The sequence below is a fragment of the Mytilus trossulus genome, chromosome 6 (assembly GCF_036588685.1).
Source record: "Mytilus trossulus isolate FHL-02 chromosome 6, PNRI_Mtr1.1.1.hap1, whole genome shotgun sequence".
Taxonomy (NCBI): Eukaryota; Metazoa; Mollusca; class Bivalvia; order Mytilida; family Mytilidae; genus Mytilus; species Mytilus trossulus.
Genome location: NC_086378.1, coordinates 73,590,146 through 73,601,706, shown reverse-complemented (window position 1 = coordinate 73,601,706; position 11,561 = coordinate 73,590,146).

Sequence of the window (11,561 nt, the reverse complement as noted above, 5' to 3'; positions counted from 1 at the left end):
GAGACGGAGAGCCATTTACATCATAAACTTCATAAGCATATTTTAATAAACTAAACCATTTTAAAGAGATTATTTTAGATAGAAAATCTTGTTCTTGCCAAAGAATAAACAAAATATGTTTCAGGTTCAAATACATATTTCAAGTCTGGACTTCAGATATGTGTACCAAGACAACCCCGCTATTCCGACACACCTATATTACGACATTCTTTTACTCAACAGTCTAATATATAAAGACAAGGGTTAATAGTTGTGTTATAAGAATTCAAACTTCCAAAACTAGAAAAAAAACTGAGCAGCTCATTGTTCGTTCTGAATATGCATGGCATTTTTGGCTACTTGATTTACCATTGTTTAAACAAGGCAAAGTCAGTGACTTGCTATTGGTATACCAAACAGGCCTTTGAAACTGTGATGCTAAATGTTCTCAGACCTAATGATCCTATGACAGTGTTGTGGAAACTAAAACATGGAATATGGAGGGGGGACTCTGTCAACATGCATGTTCTTTACGAATGATTTCTTCAATATTAAATGCTAATCCATATCTTAATTTAAGAACAAAACCAGTTTCTGAATATAAATTGCCAAAATGTGTGGATGACGCTTAAATAATTTGCGTCCATGTCTACTCCTTCTAAAATTGTTTAAAATAAGTCGAAATTTTGAGTTTAAAATAAGTCGAAATTTCGAGTTTTAAATAAGTTGAAATTTTGAGTTTAAAATAAGTTGAAATTTCGAGTTTTAATAAGTCGAAATTTCGAGTTTAAAAATAGGTCGAAATTTCGAGTTTTAAATAAGTTGAAATTTTGAGTTTATAATAAGTTGAATTTTCGAGTTTTTAAAAGGTCGAAATTTCAAGATTCTAGAAAGTCGAAATTTCAAGATTCTAGAAAGTCAAAATTTCAAGATTTTGGTAAGTCAAAATTTCAAGTTGTAGTCAAAATTTCGGCATTTGAAAAGTCAAAATTTCAAGTTGTAGTCAAAATTTTAGTGATTTGAAATGTCAAAATTTCGACTTCGAAAAAAAAGTTCATTGCCAATTTTATTTTTTCTATGTCCCTAATACGCTTCCGTAGAAATAACATGTGTACTATTTATAAAAAACTGTATATGAGTTTGAATGTATTATATTTTCAATCTGTTGAATGTAAACACTGATTCAAACATTAATAAAAGTTGATTCCTAATAAAAATTAACATTATTCCTATTTCCAAAAACAAATTGATAAAAAAAAACTAAAAATGTTGATGTTTACATATTAAGGCCTTCTTAAAAGTATTCTATAACTAAACAAAAACTAAAAAATGCAAATTTTCATACGAACAATACTTTTTATTTTAAAAACAAACTGTTTTTGATTAAGTTATTATTTATTTTGATCATATTGAAAAAAATATTATAAATGTTTAATAAACACGAAATCCCAGGCATTTTTTTTATGTGAAACATGTAATTTCTATCAATTTAGCAGATAAATTTTCTACTGAGGTAGATTAATCAATGAGTGATATATTTCTCTTAGAAGAAATTTAAAGGTCTGAGTGAATAAACTATACAGAGAACAAAACCTGTTGTATTTGTTAGATGGGACAATAGAACTGCCAAAAGTTTAAATGGACAGGTAACTTGCAGGTGAATCTATAGAAAGGTTCAATAGGGTTCGCTATAACACCTTATATGTATTATGTTCTTAATGAATAAACATATTACTAGGTAAAGCACTCACGGAAAAATCTCAGTTTGTTTCTCAAAAGATAAAAGTTAATTATCATCACTAAGTTTTTTTATCCACATAGGTTTCACCTCAACATCACCTCTCAATGTCACCTGCTTTTAATCTGATAGGTCAATATTTACCACAGCAAGCCTGATTAAAATGGTTCACACTTTCATTTATGCCACAATCCTGCCAATTTTGCTATCTTTATTTTTAAAGTAAACATTTACATAGCAGTTATAGTAGCATTAATCTAATCCAAATAATGATGGCATCATGAAAGGCAACTTAATATTTAAAGGTGTCATAGAAAAAATAAATGGAATAGCATTTTAAGACGTCATAATTATTTGTGCTATAGCTATAGTAGCCAGCAGACAACATATCATCTAAATTACGATAGTTGTCATCAATTTGACATGTAATTATCCTGCATAACCTTTTAACTGTCATTACACTAGAATACATGTCTGTGAAATTATAGGCTTAATTTGATCATCCAAAGGTTGAATATTTTTTTTTATTTCAATCAGCTCAAACCAAATATAGCGTTAAAAAAATACTAATATAACTTTTGATATTTATCAATAAATTTTGTATGGATGCTGCTTACAAATGTATATACTTTCATCTTAGACAATTTTAATGATTTATATAATTTATGTCTTGCCTTTTAAAAGGGTTTGTGTAACAGTATGAGTGTGAATACATGTACCTTTTATAAAATAACTTAAAAAATACAAAGATTGAGTGATTTGAATGTCCCTTTCAACATTATTGGCTTTTTGTGGTGGTCTCTTTTTATTGGTGAAGGACATGGGCATGCCCAGAGGTAACCCTGATATATGGGAGGAAAACTGCCTATCCAATTAAGATTAAGAGTTGAGTGCACCTACCATCTGCAGGGTTTGAGCTCACAACCACAGTGTGGATAGGCTAGCTAGTGGTACAGTAGTTTGATTACTTAGACCACCTAGCCACTGAGGCCAGATCAATAAATAGAAAAGGTAGCGTAATTAAATGTAGTTTTACAGGCATATTCATCAGTTTTTTTTTCTGAGGTTAAGAATTTCTCTACTTCATTTTATGTTGTTACCTGTCTTATTCTAACACAAATACATTTTTACTTAAAAGCTGATATTATTGGCCACAAATCCAATTTTTTATTGTTTTGATTTTTAAAAGGAGATTATTTAAAAAGTTTACACAGACATATGACAACAATAAATTAAGACTAATGGTTAAAACAATGTATTCATATTTTTGTGTTCTTTTTATACATTGTACTTGAATATTAAAAGTATTTAATTTCTTAACAGTGTGAAAGATCATGAAGTTTTAAAGACTTTTTTAATACTTTAGGTAACCACAAATAAGTGCTTTTATCTCATATGAAAATATGACATGTGTGTGTGCCAAAAGCAGTTTTTAATTTTTATATATTTTTATATATTTTATTAACTGTATTTTAGAACTTTATTTATATGTTTCAATGTAAAATAAAAATCACCATATTAATAGTCTCATAAAATTATGTTTAGATTGAATCTGATTTTATGTGTAATTGTTTAACAATTCATATTTGCATATTGACAAGTTGTGCTAGCTGGAGATGAGACTTTGTTTTTGTTTATGTGTGCGTACTAGCACAACAGTATTATGCTATCAATGATTTATGATGTCATGGTTTCTGTGAATGTTAATGAAAGTTGATCAATGAAGGAGAACTACAATCGTTTTAAATTGTCAATTAGCACAGAAGAAAATGGAATTGTTAAGTTAACATGTTCTTCAGTTAAGAAAATTTGTTGTTCCTTTTTGATTTCGATGAACAACATTACAAAAATGAATGATCCCATGTTATAAGAATTTAGCAGGATAGCCTAAGACATTATTGGTCTCCTTTCACTGTCTATCTTTAATCAATACTCATAAATTTTATTTTAGTAAAACATCTCCTTTCTTAAAATAATTTAAAAAAAAATATTATTTAGAAATTGAATTTTTGTTCAAAAGTTACACACTCTTGTTAACTAAATCATAATTTCCATTAATATATGTGTGCAATGCGTTATTTTTTAGACACCGCTTTTAGATTTAATGTCTGTGCTAAAAATTAACTATCATCATGTGTGTATAATGTTCATCAAGTTTCATTGAAATCAAACGAATATAACAAAACAGAAAATTATGGGAATAGAATTGTCCTTAACCTGTAAAAACATTGCCAATTAGGCCTGATGTCTTTAAAGTTTGCTTTCCAATTTGATACAACGTATCTCACCAATTCTAGTTTTTAACTTTATTTTAGACATAATCTTTTTTTAGGTATGATGAACCTATGCTTTTATTTCCTTTTTAGCTCACCTGGCCCGAAGGGCCAAGTGAGCTTTTCTCATCACTTGTCGTCCGTCGTCCGATGTCGTTAACTTTTACAAAAATCTTCTCCTCTGAAACTACTGGGCCAAATTAAACCAAACTTGGCCACAATCATCATTGGGGTATCTAGTTTAAAAAATGTGTGGCGTGACCCGCCAAACCAACCAAGATGGCCGCCATGGCTAAAAATAGAACATAGGGGTAAAATGCAGATTTTGGCTTATAACTCCAAAACCAAAGCATTTAGAGCAAATCTGACATGGGAGTAATATTGTTTATCAGGTCAAGATCTATCTGTCCTGAAATTTTCAGATGAATCTGACTACCCGTTGTTGAGTTGCTGCTCCTGAATTGGTAATTTTAGGGAAATTTTGCTGTTTTTGGTTATTATCTTAAATATTATTATAGATAGAGATAAACTGTAAACTGCAGTAATATTCAGCAAAGTAAGATTTACTAATAAGTCAACATGATCAAAATGGTCAGTTGACCCCTTTAGGAGTTATTGCCCTTTAAAGTCAATTTTTAACCATTTTTTGTAAATTTTATATATCCTTACAAAAATCTTCTCCTCTGAAACTGCTGGGCCAAATTAATCCAAACATGGCCACATTCATCATTGGGGTATCTAGTTTGAAAAATGTGTGGCGTGGCGCGCCAAACCAACCAAAATGGCAGACATTGCTAAAAATAGAACATAGGGGTAATATGCAGTTTTTGGCTTATAACTCAAAAACCAAAGCATTTAGAGCAAATCTGACTATCAGGTCAAGATCTATTTGCCCTGAAATTTTCAGTTGAATGAGAGAATCCATTGTTGGGTTGCTGCCCCTGAATTGGTAATGTTAAGGAAATTTTGCTGTTTTTGGTTATTAGATAGCTTGAATATTATAATACAGTAGATAGAGATAAACTGTAAACAGCAATTATGTTCAGCAAAGTAAGATTTACAAATAGGTCAACATGACCAAAATGGTCAATTGACCACCTTAGGAGTTATTGTCCTTTATAGTCAATTTTAAACAATTTTCATAAAATTTGTAAAGTTTTACTACCGGTAACATTTTCCACAGAAACTACTGGGCCACGTTCAATTACAGATAGTGATAATTGTAAGCAGCAAGAATGTTCAGTAAAGTAAGATGTACAAACATATCACCATCACCAAAACACGATTTTGTCTTGAATCCATCTGCTTCCTTTGTTTAATATTCACATAGACCAAGGTGAGCGACACAGGCTCTATAGAGCCTCTAGTTTATTTTTTAAAAAAACACGTATATTCTATTTTCATCTTTTTTTTAATTTAAACTTCATTTTTTTATAAACATTACACCATAAAAAGGACTGGGAAATTATAAAAAGCAACTTGTGGTTATGACTTGTCACTCATAAATATTTGACTTCTTATTTAGTACTACAAGTCCTTATTAACAAATCCATAATTAATCGATAACGAAGTCTGAGATCCATATTTTTTATTTGCTAATTTTGAAGCATTTTAATATCTTTTATGTCCTTTGAAATGTATATGCTTTTTATGTTATTTTTTATATCTACATTAATATTAATAAACATATATTCCTTATTTAAGTTATGTTTTATTATGTTCTTTCACCAAAAAGTCAACCAAAGAGATACATATTTTTTTCAATCCTGTCATTCAAATGCATAAAAATATAACGATTCTACCTTTAAATCTATTACAAACATGCATTACTGATGAGTCTTTTGAAGACGAAATGAGCATCTGGCACAAATACAAAATTTCATTCCTGGTATCCATCATGAGTTTATTAACAAGACTAATACAAAGATAATGCATGCTACCTGGAAATCTACCCATATTACTAGACTTAGCTGACCTACACACATTTTTAAATTACTGTTCTGTTTAGGCTACAATTGAAAAAATCTTCATAAGACACTTCCTTAAAAACATAAATTGTATTCTGTCTGTAATTTGTTGGCAGATCAGAGAATGTAGGAATTCAAGGAATACCACGAGGTAACTAGATGAATGACTTCATTATTGAGTTTCCTTGAAGATATTGGATATTTTTTACATATATTTGTTTAAAATAATAAATAGGTCTATAAACACTACACAATAATAAAAAAGACAAAGCAACACAAATTAAAAAGAGGAATAACTGACATATGGATAGAGGCCTCATTCCAATGTTGATGTCTGTCCAGTGTAGACATGGTTTATATGATTTAAAAAGTAGCACTTTATTTTTTGGATTTACTCTGTACAGACCAATAAATGTGTTTACACTTGGAACACAGGGAAAGTTATTCGTCAAAATAAACAAGTTTAATCACTTTTTATACGACCACAAAAATTGAAAATTTTTTGGTCGTATATTGGTATCTCGTTGGCGTCGTCGTCGTCGTCGTCCGAATACCTTTAGTTTTCGCACTCTAACTAGTAAAAGTGAATAGAAATCCATGAAATTTGAACACAAGATTTACGACCACAAAAGAAAGATTGGAATTGATTTTGGGAGTTTTGGTCCCAACATTTAAGGAATTAGGGACCAAAAAATCCCTAATAAGCATTTTCTTGGTTTTTGCACTATAACTTTAGTTTAGGTGAATAGAAATCTATGAAATTTTTACACAAGGTTTATGACCACAAAAGAAAGGTTGGGATTGACTTAGGGAGGATGGTTCCAACAGTTTAGGAATTAGGGGCCAAAAAAGGGCCCAAATAAGCATTATTCTTGGTTTTTGCACAATAACTTTAGTATAAGTAAATAGAAATCGATGAAATTTAAACACAAGGTTAATGACCACAAAAGAAAGGTTTGGATTGATTTTTGGGAGTTTTGGTCCCAACAGTTTAAGAATAAGGAGCCCAAAGGGTCCAAAATTAAACTTTGTTTGGTTTCATCAAAAATTGAATAATTGTGGTTCTCTGATATGCCAAATCTAACTGTGTATGTAGATTCTTAATTTTTGGTCCCATTTTCAAATTGGTCTACATTAAGGTCCAAAATTAAAATAAGTTTGATTTTAACAAAAATGGAATTCTTAGGCTTCTTTGATATGCTGAATCTAAAAATGTACTTAGGTTTTTTGATTATGGGCCCAGATTTCAAGTTGGTCAAAATCGTGGTCCAAAATTAAACTTTGTTTGATTTCATCAAAAATTGAATAATTGGGGTTCTTTGATATGCAAAATCTAACTGTGTATGTAGATTCCTAATTTTTGGTCCTGTTTTCAAATTGGTCTATATTAAGGTCCAAAGGGTCCAAAATTAAAATTAGTTTGATTTTAACAAAAATTGAATTCTTGGGGTTTATTGATATGCTGAGTCTAACCATGTTTTTAGATTTTGGATATTGGACCATCATAGTTAAATGTCCAATTCAAAATTTTAAAGTTTTTATACGACCGTAAAAATTAAAACTGTTTTGGTCGTATATCGGTAGCACGTTGGCGTTGTCGTAGTCGTTGCTGTTCGAAGACATTTGGTTTTCGCACTCTAACTTGAGTAAAAGTAAATAAAAATCTATGAAATTTGAACACAAGGTTTTTAACCATAAAAGAAAGGTTGGGTTTCAGAATGTGTGTTTTGGTCCCAACAGTTTAGGAATAAGGAGCCTAAAAAGGCCCAAATAAGCAGTTTTCTATGTTTTCGCACAATAACTTTAGTATAAGTGAACAGAAATCAATGGAATTTTAAAATAACATTTATGACCACAAAAGGAAAGTTGGGATTGATTTTGAGAGTTTTAGTCCCAACAGTTAAGGAATTAGGGGCCAACAACAGGTCCCAAATAAGCATTTTTCTTGGTTTTTGCACAATTACTTTAGTAAAAGTTAATAGAAATCTATGAAATTTTAAAACAAGGTTTATGACCACAAAAGGAAGGTTTGGATTGATTTTGGGAGTTTTGGTGACAACGAATAAGGGTCCAAAAGGGTAAAAAAAAACTTTGTGTGATTTCATCAAAATATGAATATCACAAACACATGTCTGCTTTTTTGGAACATATTTCACTCTTTCAGGTCCTCCAAAATAGTTTTAAAAAAATTCTTAATTTTCTCATTTCAGATTTCAAAAATAAAAAGACAATTTCTTCAAGCATTTGACCACATTAGACCACATTCATTCTGTGTCAGAAACATATGCTGTGTCAAATATTTCATCACAATCCAAATTAAGAGATGAATCCAGCTTGAATGTTGTGTCCATACTTGCCCCAACCTTTCAGGGTTCAACCTCTGCGGTCGTATAAAGCTGCGCCCTGCGGAGCATCTGGTTATCTTATATGATTACCCGGTAGTCAATATAAAAGCATTCATAGCTGGTACAGATTAGAAAGTGGAAAGAAACCTTAATCTGTAACCATGGTCATCAGACCACTTTAACCATAGAGAAAAATTGCTTAAAACGCATGCAATTATGTGGATAATTAAGAATTTTTTAAAATCTATTTTGGAGGACCTGAAAGAGTGAAATATGTTCCAAAAAAGCAGACATGTGTTTGTGATATTCATATTTCAAATGAGTTTTTTGTATTTAAAATTGATAGTAGCAAACACCAGCTAAAGAAACCGAACTCCAAGGCATATTCAAATCGGAAAATCCCTTACCAAATGCCAATTCCGAAAGCTCAAACACATTTAACGAATGCAAAACAACTATCATATACCTGCCTAGAAAACGGTGAATTAGATAAAGGCAACATTAGTATACCACTGTTCGAAAGTCATAAATCGATTTAGAGAAAACAAATCTGGGATATAAACTAAAACCCTGATTTAATAGCTAACTAATCCTCTCATATATTGATGATGTTCTTTCCATAAACAATCAGAACTTTTCTGATTGGGTTCCATTAATATATCCCCTAGAACTAGAGATTAAAGAAACAACAGACACGGCTTCCTCCGCCTCATTTTTAGAATTATATCTCGAATTTGACCTACACAGTCATCTCAGTACCAGAATCTATGACAAACGAGACGACTTTAATTTGGAAATTATAAATTTCCCAAACCTTAGTAGCAATATACCAACTTCACGTGCATATGGGATATATATTTCCCAACTTATTCGATATTCAAGAGCTTGCAGCTCCTACTCAGACTTTGTAAAATGTCATCAGTATCTGAGTAGAAAGTTGATGAACCAGGGGTATGTCAAAGAACGTCTCGTCCTTTTTCTGAATAAGTTCATCGAAAGGTACCAATACCTTGTTGATAAATATTCCGTATCATCTTCTCAAATAATACACGATGGTCTTAAAGCTTGATGTATATTTTCTGCGTACTGATGTTGTTTATCATCTTAACAACGTGTTTTATTGTTCTTTCATTTGTCTTGTTCTATTATTAATATTACTTTTACTGTAGAATTGTTTTATGTGACATCCGTTTGACGTGGCTCGGTACTTATACATCTCGTCAATGGGTTTGTATTAGCTTTCATTGTTTTGTGGTTTGTTTTTTATATGCGACTTTTTGTATTTCTTTTTTTCTTATAACGTGACTCTGTACTTTAAAAGATCCCGTCAGTATAATTCTGATAAATTATATATATATATATAACTTTTGGACTAGTTTAAATCTCGGTCTATTTCTGAAATTTATTCTTACATACCTTTGATTTTTTAACCCTGTATGCTAACATTGTCTATGTAAATTTTAAAATTGTTTGTATGCACATTGAACGACAAATTTATGTAGAGTAAAAAAAAGACACTCAAATAAATCAATGTATTTGCAGATAGTAGATGTTTTTGTGTTCTGTTAAATGGTTCCTTTTAAAATTGTTATACGATGATGACTGATGTACCCATATTTTGACTATTTGATTTATTGTGTCTTTTTATTTAACGCATCAATGTTAATAGAACTGAATTTGATGAAACTGTCATTAAAGTGATAGGGTTACCGCTATAAAACCAGGTTTAAGCCACCATTTTCTACATTTGAAAATGCCTGTACCAAGTCAGGAAAATGACAATTCTTGTCCATTCGTTTTTTATGCGTTTTGTTATTTGATTTTGCTATGTGATTATGGACTTTTCGAATTGATTTTCCTCTAAGTTCAGTATTTTTGTGATTTTACTTTTCACTTGTAGGACAGTCTCAAGAAAATCTTTTATATTGACAACAATCATTGAAATGACACGATCATATCAGTTGTGATTCAAGTATCTTCCTAGTGAATGGCTCCAAGGCACGTTAGTAGTGGGACTTCTTATCAAGTGTCTATTTAGTAAATATGTAGGAAGCCGGAGACTCCCTCCCTCCAAAAAAGAAAATTGAACTCTGCTTGTGACCCTGTTTTACTCTTGAATTTAAATCATTGCAATATATGTGTTATTTAATTGTGTTAACTTTTACATGAAGGTTTGTCAAAGTTTTTCAAATCCTTTCACAACAGACTTTTACTATAGGTCTACTTCCAAAAATTTGTTAATAACGTAACGGAATAATGCATGACAATTCTAAATTGTACTCTGCATGTCGGGTGTTTATCGAGTATGCAGAATCTTCTTTAAACATTCCCGAAGTTCCATGATGGTTTAAGGATGTTTCTGATGTTTTGTTTACTCTAAAACTAGGATGTATCTTAATGTTTGTTAATCATACATTAGTATAATAATAAGTAAAATACTGAAAGTAGTTAAATCAACAACAACATAAAACATGTTTGGCTCAAAAAGAAACCTCTGTGCTCGTATTTAACATTCTTTAAAGTTTATATTGATTTCGTGACTTTAGTCTAAGACTGTATTCAACTATCAAATTCTAAAATGCAATTTATCAGTAAAAAGATTAAAACATACATACATTTTAAAATTTTATTTTGTATCATTTCAGAATATACTTATATCATTCAAGATGTCTAGGTCGCCGAGTGGCCCGAGAACACAGTTATTTCGTAGTGCATTTCTTTTTGACAATAAATTCAAATTAAAAAAATCGCACATGCTCTTTCTCAAAAAGATTTTTACGGTGTAGTGTACTACCAGTGAGACAAATAATATCAAAATTATAGAAACTTCTACCAGCTCTAACTCAAAATATTGACAATTCTGTGTTAAGGGGGTGTAAAATTCAGTTTGACAGCTTCAGACGTGATAAAATTTGACCTTTTAGAACTGGACCAATTCACTACTTAACATAAAGATTCAGCACCCAAATTTTTTTTGACATGTAATTACATCCCCCTACTTTATATTTCATGCATTTAAGATCAAGAAATAAATTGGGAAAGTGTATCAAATAAAACATGCAAGTTATACACTGTTTACACTAGAGACTATATTCGTAGACAACGATAACCAAAGGACGATAACGGTGTACTTGGACCAAGTGTTTGAAGTAGTCGAACTGCTGTAAACCAAGCCTGTCAAAACTAAGACTGTGAGTTTGAATCACACATGTAGCAGAAAAAAGTAAAATCACAAAAATACTGAACTTAGAGGAAAATC